Genomic DNA, 14,039 nt, shown 5'->3' on the forward strand with positions numbered 1-14,039 from the left:
CCGGTCTTTCCTACTTCTTTCTTCTTTTTTCGAGCAACAGTGCTCCATCCACTCGTGAGGGGTGGGGGAGCAGACGATGGCGCCGAAAACACAGCAGTGGCTGGAAGCATCAGTGAGCCACTTCCGGAGCAGTCTGCAATGTTCCCTTTCTTGTTTTTCTTTGATTTTTTCTTCTTCTTCTTCTTGTCCTTGGGCTCCGGTGGTGGGGATTGGAGAGCCACTGGTTTGGGCGCCGAAACAGTCGCCACGTCCGTCCTTTTATCTGCGGCTAATGGGGGACGAATACGGGGCTCCGGGGGAAGCCGGGCCTCAATTGCCCCAAATCTGGCGTCTATCATGAGTCTGAGGTCGCTGATCAGTCGGTCGACCTCAGAGTTCGTGGCTGATGGCTGGGAAGCCTGCCCCGAAGGCAGTGCTTGGATCTGATGTGGCGCCGGGAATGTTTCCACCTTCTCCCTCAAAGCTGCCACCTCTTGTCGCAAAGCCTTTACCTCTGCAGAGAGGCGGTGGTTTACCGCCGTTAGTTTTATTGTCTCGTGGTTGGCAGACCGCCGAGACAGCTCCGAAGTGGAGATTCTTATGGCTTTGGCCGCCTCTTTTAGCCGTTTCTTAAGAGCGCCTTTTAAGTTCAACGAGTGGTCGGCAATAATAGCCACGTCGTCCAGACTTTCATAGATTCGAACAGCTAGGTCCGCCGCCGGTAGGTCTTCTGTTGTAACTGTGTCGAGCCCAACCATAGAGCTTGCTGAGTCACTCATGAGGGACTCTGCGTCCCCTTTGGATACTTTTCCCGTGCTTTGTTGGTCAGTGGTGACTGTGGGAACACGGGATGACGGTGTCCGTCCCTTTCGTACCTTCCGGCTTTTGATCGGAAGCTCTTTGGTTTCTTTAGAGGGTATTAGGCATTCGTCAAGAACTACGACTGGACGTTTTCTCAAATACCTCTTACGAGAGTCCTCTACATGAGCTGATATAGACTCAGCGGTGTCCGAGCATGATCCCTCCATGCTTAGGTCCCCTACTGACTCGCTGCGCCAGTTCTTGCCCTTTGGTACTTCACCTTTATCCTGTGACCTTCCTTGCCCTTCTCTGTTAGGTAGGCCTTCCTTGCTTCGTTTACTGGTGCTATCAGAACTATGAGCCACCATAGTGGCTCTGACACCGGTGCCAGATGAGATTGGCACAACGAAATCTCTCTCTCCTCCCTTGCCACTTCCACAACCTCCTTCAACCTCACTCCTCACTCCTTCTGCCTCTCCCAACCCAGGACCTCCCGAGGCGCAGGACGGTCCATCGACAGCCGTACTTTTCAGCCGGCTGCCGGAACGCAATTGTTGCCCCTCCCCAGAGTACGAGGGGGCTCTGCCCGCCGAAACGGCGGGGCCGGATTCTCCGGCAGCGGCGCTGCCGGTACCGACCTGGGGTACCACAAAGTTACAGATTGCGTGCTCCATGTTTTGGTTCCTTTTTTGTAATTAGGGTTGGTCCCTACAGAATCTTAAAACTATCTTAAACCTAATGCCCGCTAACGACCGAACCACCTGCCGGCCACGCACCGTCTCGGCACGGGCAACCTTACGGTTAGGGTGATTTTTTATAGAGGTTTTCTTCCTCGCAGCCGCTGTCTCCCCAACCTCCGTTCTAACCTCACCCGTTTATAAGAAGACCCTTGTAACCTATCAGTAGAACAGCCGGAGGGAAAAAAAACATCTGTCCTTGGCAAGGGTTTTTACCCAGAATTTGATAGGGGCTGGACATGAGTTGACCACGCTGGCCTAGTCTGAGTTAGGAGCAGATAATACTAGAAAAAAACATTAATCTATACTAATATAATAAAGGTGAAGAGTTTGATTCTTTATTTGTTTGAACGCGCTAATCTCAGGAACTACTGATACGATTTGAAAAAATATTTCAGTGTTAGATAGCCCATCTATCGAGTAAGGCTATAGGCTCTATATCGTCACGCTACGACCAATAGGAGCAGAGTACCAGTAAAAAATGTTACAAAAACGGGGAAAAATTTCACTCATTCTCTCTAATGTGACGCAAGCGAAGTTGCGCGGGTCAGCTAGTAGTTTTTAAATTTGGTATATATTATTGTTTAGGTACACAAGAAGTAACGTAAAATATACGACGATAAAATCATCCTAATACAAAAACATTATAGTTATAAACACGCAAATATCACATTATGAAACTACCCGCGGATTAACAGCCCTGTCTGTTTTATTGGGCTTTAAGGGTACGACCACACAGAACAACAACTAAATGGATCAATAACAAATCACTTAAAGCCATTCACTATTTATTATACAAAATGCAATAATATTAGTATGTAAGTAAAATTCTCTTTTCTTTTTAACTAATTCGCTACAACTTCTGGATTTTGTATCGCCTTACTTTTCCGAATGCTTCTGGTTATTTAACCATCAACCAGTGATCGAAATTTTGCGAGCGTTATGTCGTTTTGTAGTAAGTTTTAGCTGATCGCATTTACTATATTTTCTCCCACCAAAACATACCCGGCTGAATAGTTGTTGACGGCTAGGCGTCAACCGATAGTTGACAGATCATCTTAGTAGCCATGTTAAGGTCGATTCTAGGACAGTGAATTGGTTACAATAGATTAACGGTAAGTTGATGAAAAGACATCACAATACGAGGTGGTATCTTAAGCCTTTTTATAACAATAAAATAACAGTAAGTTGCTACTATCACGATATTTCCTAGTATGTAAGCTGGCTACAGCCTTAAAGTGCGTGTCTGCAAGCAAGTATCGACCGGTGACCAGATTATTGCGTGAGGACCTTGACTTGGTGGATTCCTTCAGGCGTACACCTACACAACAACAACACCTATCATTACTGCCAGTATTTTTTCAGGGCTTTAGAAAGTGTGTAAAGCTTTCGTTAATACCTGATATGTTTAGGTCTTTGATTTTAAAGGACTTTATAAACTGAAAAATTGGTTGTTAATGGTTTCTGAGGTAAAATTTTGGACTAGGTTTTTGAGCTAGAATTTATTATTATGTTGTATGGAATACTGTTGTAATGTAATTATTTCTTTACTGAAATGAAGTGTTGTGGAATCAGGTTGAAACGTTGGGAATCAAAAGATTTAATTTATTTCTTCAGGCGATACTTAGGTAAGTGTTTCACGGATTTCAGTTATATTTTTCTCAGGCGTATTAACTATCTAAATACTCTCACATAGCAGAAAGGCCTGATGTTAAATTCATTAACTTTTCAGGCAGGTAGTAATTAAAATTCTTTCCTTTGCTTAACAAAAACCTAATTAAACATTCATACCTGAATGCGAATTTTGTAAAGGATATACAAACAATGGTGTTTTTGCAAATTTCCTGCAAAAACAAAGTAATTAGCTGAAAACAATTAAGAAATGCATACTTAGTTAATGTATTGTTAGTATTATGTTTGTTCTGTGGTCATCTTCCGTAACCGTAGCCTACCTACTATACCTGATTGATAAGTAGCTACAAATACAGATAAAAAAAACAGTCTCCCACTACGTCTGGCTGTCTGTCTCTGACGAACTCCAAATCTACAGAAAATATGCAGAGAGAAAATTAGTAGCCAGATTTTCTTACATTTGCTGTCACTTTAGCTATCAAATTAGTCATCTGCTGTTCATCATTGTTCATGGGTTGTGTAACCTTACCCTACACATAATTTAGTTAGTAAATATTTTGACTAACTCCGTGGCGCAGTGGATAAGGTGGCCACGCCGCTACCCTTGCGTCGACAGGTCGTGGTTCGATTCTCACATGGAACGAGTCTAACAATCCACGAATAAATTGTTTCGGGTCTGGTTTTACTTTGTGTCCGTTGTTTCTATGTTTGTAAAAGTCCTCGTGACACGAGCAACTCTTAGTGCGAAAATGTCTTTTAAAAAAGAAAAGAAAGGAAAAGAACCATAATTATGTTAAGAAAAACTGGATTTCGAAGAGCAAAATAATATCGTCGTTGTTAGTAAAGTAATTCCACTCTCATTCTTGCCCAGCAGTGGGACAGTAAAGTAATAAATAAATAAGCCACCTATCTGAATATAAATCAACAAAACATGTGTCCACACATCAAACGGCAGAATAAGGAAAAGATAACAGTCGCTATGGGTTTTTTGTAAACCGACCTTGGTGATAATATATCCTACTATGTATGTAATGTGTCCCTAAATACATTATATTTGTGTTACATCTATACTAATATTATAAAGCTGAAGAGTTTGCTTGTTTGTTTGCGCTAATCTCAAGAACTACTGGACCTATTTGAAAAAATATTTTAGTGTTAGATAGCCCATTTATCGAGGAAGGCTATAGGCTATTTAATTTTATATCATCACGCTACGACCAATAGGAGCACGGTACCAGTAAAAATCGGGGTAAATTTTGACCCTTTCTCTCTTATGTGACGCAAGCGAAGTTGCGCGAGTCAGCTAGTGTGTAATATATTTACAAACATGAGAGGCATACATACATATGTTATATACACATGTATAAAATATCTACAAAAGATGAGACAAATAAATACCTACATACATCATACATAAAATGACGGTCTTTTCCTATAGGAACAAGCAGAGACTTCCCTTGCTTCATTCACATCCATACATCTTATTATACAGGACCACCGGTTACGAGTACTACGCACCTGACCTTTTTACATGACATCACCGATGTGAGAGTAGTATACCTAATTATTTTTTACCAATCTAAGCTACAGTCGAATTGAAAACTTATTCTTTTTTCAGTCAGTTAAAATGGGATTATTTTAAATATACATATATGTATAATTCTTAAATTCCTTAAAAATATTATATCATGGAAATATTATATAGGTACTTTATTAAACCATTTCTTATAACAAATAAGATACTCTTTGTCAGTGTACTCAAGTGCTTTTGGTTACCTATGTCATTAAATTATATTTAATTTAATGTATTAATTACCTTTATAACCTCGCTTATAGTATCATAATTGACAATAAATGGCTAAGTAACTACAGCCGCGCGGATCGATCTCTTAGGTTAAGCTACGCTGGCCTAGGTTGGTCTGTAGATGGGTGACCATATTATATGTACCGAGATCCTTCGTGCTTCAGAAGGCAAGTTAAGTTGTGGGTCCCGGCTGTCATTATTAAAGATCTTTGACAGTTACCAATAGTCTTATGATAGCTTGAAAGTCTGAAAACCAGTCTTACCGAGGGGAATAACCCTGGTACCCGGATAAATAAATCTTCTTTAAATATCTTCACAATAGGTAACGTTTTTATAAAAAATATAACAAAGCAAAAAACCTAGATCTTTGTTTAGTTCTAATTCCTTCCGCATTTTATTTCAACAACGATAACAAAAACCAAAACAACCAAAAAAGCACCACAAAAACGCGTTCAAAATATCGCACAGGAATGGAACCTGCGACATCACACACGGTTTATTCTACGGAACTTCTTTCCTTCCCTCGCTTTCTCGCTTGACGGAACCGGTCTTGTAAATATATCGCGAATCTCTTGCTTGTAACACTCAGTATTCGCTGTGCCACGATACCGAACACACGTATTCATACTACCGCGATACGCGAGTGAATTAGTGCAAATTATCAAACAAAAACACATTTATTTTCATTTAAAATGGATAATGTGAGTTTTATATTTATTTCTTTATTTATTTCAAGTGATTTTTGTTACAATTTATGTTACCTTATTTAGTTTTTTAAGTGTTTTCGGTTTTCATGTTACAATGTCGTGTAAGATAGGTAAGGTTAAATGTCAAATGATAAGTTTAGTTAAATCTTAATCTAATTTACACATAATTGTTATACAAAACTTTGAAAAACAAATTTTAGACATACAAGTTATTTATAATTTCTTAAAAGAATACCAAAATGCAAATGTGACCATATTAGTAATGTATACAAAGTGATGCATTTCTAAGAATATCCAAAAAAATCTTCATCACATTTTGATCACAATGAAATAAGTCCACAAAGGAACTATCTATAACCTTTACATAATATTTCTTTAATTCGGTCCACCCAATAAATAGTTTTAACATAAGAGACATAAAAAATACAGTCAAATTGAGAACTTATTCTTTTTTGAAGTTGCTTAAAATTTTTAAAGTAAGTACGAGTATAATAATATCAAAAAAATTAAGTTAAGTAATAAGGTAGAATTATTTTAAGTTATAATGATAAAGTAATTCAGTCACGTTTAGTGGGCAGTGTTGAATTTGAAACAATAACATTACCTAAGTTAATTTAACGTGTGAACTAAATACAAACTTAATGTAATCTGTCACAATTGACGTCATATTACATTTCTAAGAAATTAAATTGTTACAAAATGTCTTCTACCTGCGGATTCGTCCGTTTAGAGATGGTCTTTGAGTCAAAAAGTATCCTGTGTGTGAGTAGTATCCAGGCTATAAATTTTATGTAAATTTTAACAAATAACTAGCTGACCCGCGCAACTTCGCTTGCGTCACATAAGGAGAATGGGTCTAAATTTTCCCCGTTTTTGTAACATTTTTCACTGGTACTCTGCTCCTATGAGTAGTAGCGTGATGATATATAGCCTATAACCTTCCTCGATAAATGGACTATCTAACACTTAAAGAATTTTTCAAATCGGACCAGTAGTTCCTGAGATTAGCGCGTTCAAACAAACAAACTCTTCAGCTTTATAATATTAGTATAGATAAAACAGTAGGTTTTCCTTAAAAGCGTTGCAAACATCGTCACAAACTTTCGTCTTTGCAATAAAATATATTGAAATCTGAAATCCTATATTATATTCATGCGGCAAACCTTATATCCCGGGATTCCCTTGCCCGGCAGTTGAATAGTAAATAAATACATACATACGTGATATCACGCCTTTCCCCATAGGGGTAGACCGAGATCAAAGAAATAAATATTAGTATGAATATATTAAGTATAAACTACTATTAATAGTAAAATAATGTTACAAAATATTTCCATTGGTATTAATCTAATTTCAATTGAATTTGTGCTCATAGTATCATAATTCAACGGATTCTAAACTTAACACAATTAAAATAAAATAATATTTCATATAACATGAGTCAAATATTCTTATAATTAAATATATCAGTGTATTAAACTGTAAAATACTAAATTTAACAAAACAGTATTTCTGAGAAATAACCTAATACTAACATTACGCATAGTATCACGTTTCCACAGTGGCAAAGACCGAAGCCACTTGATACAATCTTTACAAACTACTTTTGTTTCAAAACGTCGGTTTATTTTAAACACCTCTGCCTACACCCTTGGGTATAACAGCCGTGATATTATGTATGTACATACAATCATAAGCCTTACCAGCATTGCACATCGGAAATATTGGAGGGAAAAAAGGTAGGCTTTTCCCAGCAGTGAGACAGAAAAACCCTTACGTTTCTGGTGAGATTTATTATCCGATAAACACAAATTCTTAAAGAGTAAATTATTTACATAAGGATACTAATAATACCCCCTAAATAACACAAAAAGTGCAGCTCAACAGCATAAATCAGTAGCCCGATTCTCAACAACATTCAACATTCTCGACGACATAGCTAGCTATCGAGAAATTTTGCTTGAAAATCAGATCACCGCCTCTAATGGGCGCCGCAAGAACTATGTCCCTCGCAGTACATTTTAATTGTCAACCTCTCGATACTCGATAGTACCGACTGTAGAGAATCGTTACAGAAGAGGACTTAGCAGTTAAAAATACCACAGACTTAACCTAACAATTCTAATAAATCTGAAAATGGCTAATACCCCTCGTCTATTGTGTCTTTATTGTTATTAATAAAATAAAAACAAGGATAAAAGATCCCTTTAAGCCTTCACACCCTCTCACTCCACCCTCCAAGGGTTGTTTTTCTTGAACAGTTGCCAAAATAATCTTTACTGTCCTTCAAGTAGTATGATCTCTGAACTTGTCGCATAAAACTACGACACTTATGAATGAAAGATATGTTAACGCAATTTTCCTGTTTTCCAACTAAATGGATGAGATTAGATTGTTGTTAAATGGCTTTATAATGGACATAATGTATCGTAATCTAATTTCATGTTGATTTAGGAAAATACACCACTTAAATTCACTGTGTCTATGGCGCGGTTGACAGTGTATCCGGCTGTTAAACACATGGTCCCGAGTTCGATTCCCAGGTCGAATAATGTGGTTTTAGCTAAGAGTTCATTGTGAATCGCGAGTGCATAATTCATAGACTTCTGTCTACACCTTTAGGTATGAGAGGCGTGATATTGTTAATACTTTAAGGTCGGGGAAAAAGTCTTTTTGCATTATAGTATGTATGAAGTTGTAATAAAATATCTTTGGCTTCAAGAATCACAAATGAGTACACGGTTCATTAGGTTTCTTTCAGTGAGCTCGTGATGTACCCAAATATCGAGCTTTTTTGTGTAGAGGAAAGATTTTATTACAAGCTCATACATACTATAATGCGAAAAGACTTTTTCCCCGACCTAACATGAATAATACTCGAAATAAGTAAAATATCGATTACATTGTATTAATTATTTCTGTATACGACTATAAAAACCCCTAAAACTTGGTTTGTAAAAGTCATCGTGACATAGAACTCTCCATATTTTATTTATTGAAAAATGATAGCCGGTCATCGCAGCGATTTATCAAACTATGATTCCTAATTACCCTATTATTAAACTAATACTGTATCAATTGTAAGTTTTAAGTTCCCTTTTAAGGAATGTATAATTTATAAGTTAATTACGCGGTTGGCACAGTGATTAGCGTGGTCACCTCGCCGCAATAACCGTAGCGCCGTGTGTTGCCTGTTCGAATCCGGGTAAAATGTATTTAGAAGTATTCACTCATTCATTGGCCTGTACTTATATACATCTATTGCAGATGATTATTATTATATTAGAAGTATATAAGTATGTTTATTAGTTCTGTTGTTTAGAATCAGATGACCGTATGTGAGTTGTCCAAAAATATTTATTTACAACTGTCAAAATTCCTTTCAACTGGTAAGCTATCTGGTAGTTATCCAAGTATGGTGAAACCTTAATAATAGTTTACAATTTCCCGATATTGACGATCTTGCAAGGCCATTATTTTTTTAGGAGTATTGATTATCTCTATAAAAAATCGTTGCCACGGCAACGGGGCCTCTAAATTCAATAGGTATTTTATTTTGTTATCTAACGAATCACACAAAAAATCTATTGTGTGTTATATAATTAAGTATAAAAACTGTAATTAACTTTTATGTAATAAGTTTAAAAAATTATTTGTTGCTAGGCAACTTAGATCACAGTATTTTATTTTTGTTATTGGGTTATTAGTGAACCTAGTGTCAAAGATGATCCAGCCACCCCAAATGTCTTTGACATGGCTTAAGGATTTGTATCGTAATTAAGGCTAACTTTTAACGTGCCCTCCGAAGCACGGACGCTCAGATCAAATAAAATCAAGCGGGCGACTGGAATGACCGTGCCAAGGGTTGCTTAACCCACAGATCGTTTATCGACCGGTGAGCGAAACTATCTATCAGCGCCTAGAGTAAAATCATATCGTTGACTGAAAGCAATCGACATTCTTATAACGGTGTAGATTTATGGTGCCCTATGTTAGTAATTTTCGCAAAATAGCTGAAAATAATCTTACAAGCCGAAAAGGGGGCGAGGCTTACGTCCTACAACCGGCTTTCAGTAAATAAATGTAACGCAAATGATATGTATTAAATACTCGAATGAAATATACAGATACACGTCGTGATCCAAACAGTGGTCGAGTAGAGGTCACTGACCTATAGCGGGGGTTTCTTCAAGCAAATCGCTTTTTATCATCGTTTTTTACTTGAGTTTAACTTACAAATATTTACGAGAGCATAATAATATTATTATAAAAGATCTTTTTACCTTCAGTGTTTAATGTATCAAAACAAATATGACGTCTGTGGCGTTGTTGTTTACGTACTTCACTATCACAGCAGCAGGTAGTGGATTCGATTCCGATACGGAGCAAAAATGATTAAATTCTTCTGACGCACTGAAAACATTTTTTTATCGTGAAGATCTTTTTAATAAACATATGTACAAGCACATAACAATACTATTTATATCACACAGAATCTATGTATCTACTACCGTAATCGAATTCGCGAGCCAATGCATATATAGGTTGCTACACACATATTCGGTTCGGCATTAATTAGCCCAGTCGGGAGAACCGAATATGTGTAGATGAACCCGATCGGCACAACCCGAACAAGTGAGTTGAGTCGGTTTTGTAGTTCAATAGATATTACCGAACGACCTAAAGTAGTAATCGAATCCACACAACCCGCGCAGGAGAAACCGCATGATGGACTTTTTAACCACTGAACCTTGATCGTGGTAACTGAATTAACTACTAAGAATTTGTGCTTATAATATTTTTATGTATATTGTATAAGTTCTCTTTCATTTCCAAGTAAATGTTATTATGTATTCTCAGAGTAATTATACTTAAATAATTAATGAAATCTCTTGCCTAGCCTTACATATTAAGTGGGAAATAATAAGGTTTCGTTGCATTATTTATGTAATAACTAACTACGACAGTCGACTTTGTCCGCGTTATACTATATATGTGCGGTCCACAAATAATTGTTTCGGGTCTGATTGTACCTTGTGTCCGTTGTTTGTATGTTTGTCAAAGTCCCCGCGACACAAGAGCAATTCTTGGCGCGGGAGATGTCTTTCAAATAAAGAATCATCAGGTTCATACTTATTAACTAGCTGATACCTTTGGCTTCGTCTCACATAAAAAATGGTTTTGAAAAGTGTAGTGGAGTATACATATAGCCATTTTTTAAAAAAACTACCAAAATATAATCTTACTGATTGGTAACCGAACCCGAGACCTTGTGATCAGCACACTACATAAACCGGTTACGACCAAAGAATCGAACCCACATCCTCTAATTCGCAATCAATCTACATCAGCGATTACAAAATATGTAATATTTAAATATCTATAAATAGACTCACGTGACTATCATAATATTGTGTAACGTACAGAATTGCATATAAACATTAAATGTATGTATTATAGTATATATGTATGAAATTTACATAACAATAATAGCTAAGTTTAGCAATAGTGAACGTGGGTTAAGATTGTGGTTTTGTATGCGCGGAGCGATTAGCGGGTTCATCCGGTTCATGAGCGGCGCGTTTTAAAGAAAGTCTTTTTGTAAGTTAACCAAGTTTGTTTCCATTTTATTGCAGTTTTTTTTGTCTCGCGAAGTTGATGACAGAGAGACTTTCAGTGGATAATGTTTTTATTTAATATTTCTTTGTGTATGATGTATTCGTTATACTATTATTTAGCATATTTTTTTGGAACTATATATTTTGGTCAGCTAGATTAGTCTTGGCTTGAATATTATTGTAATTGATACATGCTATTTTTGATCATTAATCAAATTGTTTACATTACATACAGAAACCAGAATGAATTGATATTATGTATGAAGGTGTCTAGTTGGTGGTTTGTTTGTCTTTAAGTAAACGCTTGCTTCTCCGCTCTAATCTTTAGCATAATTGTAACCTCAGTGTAATAGTTAGTGTTTGTGGTATAACCTTTGGTAACTAGGTCAGGTACCGATGGTGTTGCGATTTCGTAACGAAACTATGAGAACGCTTGGACACAAAACAATGTCCTGCAAAATTGACTGGTTTAATTAAAACTGGCCGCCGAATATCGACTAAGAGTACATTATCATGTTATTTTCATACACATTATTGTTTATTTACTACACACGTAGTAACGCTTCCGTGGTAAGTCGCCAAATCTGCCAATACACCAGATATCAGCAGTTGTCGCCAGTGACCACACGTCACAGTAATACTTGCCAGAGCAAGAATATCTACACTTGGCACTATATTTACATCAGGTGATTATTAGATTAGTAATTAAAATATTAGGTCGGGGAAAAAGTCTTTTCGCATTATAGTATGTATGAACTTGTAATAAAATCTCTTTGGCTTCAAAAATCACAAATGAGTACACGGTTCATAAGGTTTCTTTCAGTGAGCTCGTGAGGTACCCAAATATCGAGCTTTTTTGTGTAGAGAAAAGATTTTATTACAAGTTCATATGTACAAACTATAATGCGAAAAGACTTTTTCCCCGACCTAATATGTTCTAGGATTCACTAATTCTGTGGCCGGAGCGATACGATGTACCATTTTCAATGTTGGTCCCATTTAATAGACTGCCTCCGTGGCGCTGTGGTTTTGGTCACCACGCCGCTAGCTTTGCGTCGGAAGGTCGTGGGTTCGTTTCCCATACGGGACAATTTTTTGTGCGTCCCACATATAATTGTTTCGGGTCTGGAACGGTTGAACTTTGTGTCCGTTGTTTGTATGTTTGTAAAAGTCCCCGCGACACAAAAGCAATTCTTAGTGCGGGAGTTATCTTTTTAAAATGAAGGAAAAAAAGCGAGCACTTTGCCCGACCCTGGAACCGAACCCAAAACTTCGTTGTCAAGAAACTACAAAGGTAGGGGTGTAATATAATTGATTGGATAGTTGATTGAACTTCTATTAAAAATATATTATACATGCTTATACATAAAAACATCACTAAACCACATGAGGTTAATCGCAAATTATTATTAATCGTTATTTATTCATTGTAATTGACACTTTTATTCGATCAGAATCGAACCCGAATACCTTTGCAAGTCTATGTTAAAACCACAGAGCAAAATTTCAATATGTTTGCCAAAATAAATCGTAAACAACACTAGCTCTAATTAATTACAATAAATAATGACCTGCGTGGAATAGAGAGAGAAGATATCAAAATCTGTATAGTGAAAGAGATAGCGATAGAAAGCTTTGCCAATTATAATAGTTTTTCGTACTGATAAAACATATAATGTGGATTAGATAGGGGACAACCAAATGAAAGTAATAGTATGTTTCTTGTACTCATATATAAAAATCTGAAAATAACAGAACACTGATTTATTTCGGATCGCAGTGGTTATGAGCGTAGCCATGCCTGTGCGTAAGTACGCACGTTCGAATCCAATATTTTAACATTTTGTGCTGACGTGTTGTCCTTTGTTTGAAAGAAATTAACGAGCCAATTTTTTTGTACTTATTATCAAAAAATAATACTGTTAATATATAAGTTGAATCATAGAGAAAGTGTTCGTTTTGGGAAAATGAGGTAAGTTTCAACATTTGGTCCGGAATACAGAAATAAGAATATAGAATTCCATGGTATTCGACTCTTCCTCAACAGTAGCTCAGTTTAGATAACGTGCGCGGTAAATGGCAATAGGCTCGCCCTGTTTTACATGGACTATGACCGTAAAATAGATGTTATAATATGTACGTATCCGTGGCGCAGTGGTTTAGGTCGCCACGCCGAAACCACTGCAGCGGCAGGTCGTGGTTTCGATTCCCACACGGAGCAATTATTTGTGCGATCCACAAATAATTGCTTCGGGTCTGGTTGTGCTTTGTGTCCGTTGTTTGTATGTTTGTAAAAGTCCCCGCGACACAAGAGCAATTCTTAGTGCGGGAGTTGTCTTTTTTAAAATAAAATAAATAAAAAATAAATATAATAAATTTAACCCATTAATGTCCCACTGCTGGGCAAGGGTCTCCTCCCGTAATGAGGGAGGGGTTAAGCCTTGAGTCCACCACACTGGCCAAGTGCGGGTTGGGGACTTTGCATGCCCTCAATAAATGTTTTAAACAAATTTTTAGGCATGCAAGGTTTCCTCACGATGTTTTCCTTCACCGTTGGAGCATGTGATAATTATTTCTAATACACACATAACTTCGAAAAGTCATTGGTGTTTCGTGTTCGAACCCGAGGCAACCCTGGTTCGAACCTGCGACCACTTGCGTGGGAGGTGTCAACTTATACCACTCGGCTATCACGGCTCTGTACGTATATATTTGGTCCCAAATAATACACACAGTATACACACACATCACATCTTCAAAT

General features: G+C 37.1%; 1 protein-coding gene across 1 annotated transcript in view; it reads left to right on the forward strand.

The window, feature by feature from the left end:
* Positions 1–5,537: 5,537 nt before the first annotated feature.
* Positions 5,538–14,039, forward strand: part of LOC142983828 (facilitated trehalose transporter Tret1-like) — a 33,596-nt gene continuing 25,094 nt past the window's right edge. The window contains exon 1 of the mRNA XM_076130936.1: positions 5,538–5,654. The gene's annotated coding sequence lies outside the window, so the exon portion shown is untranslated. The remainder of the gene's footprint in view (positions 5,655–14,039) is intronic.

This window comes from Anticarsia gemmatalis, chromosome 25 (genome assembly GCF_050436995.1).
Source record: "Anticarsia gemmatalis isolate Benzon Research Colony breed Stoneville strain chromosome 25, ilAntGemm2 primary, whole genome shotgun sequence".
Classification (NCBI taxonomy): Eukaryota; Metazoa; Arthropoda; class Insecta; order Lepidoptera; family Erebidae; genus Anticarsia; species Anticarsia gemmatalis.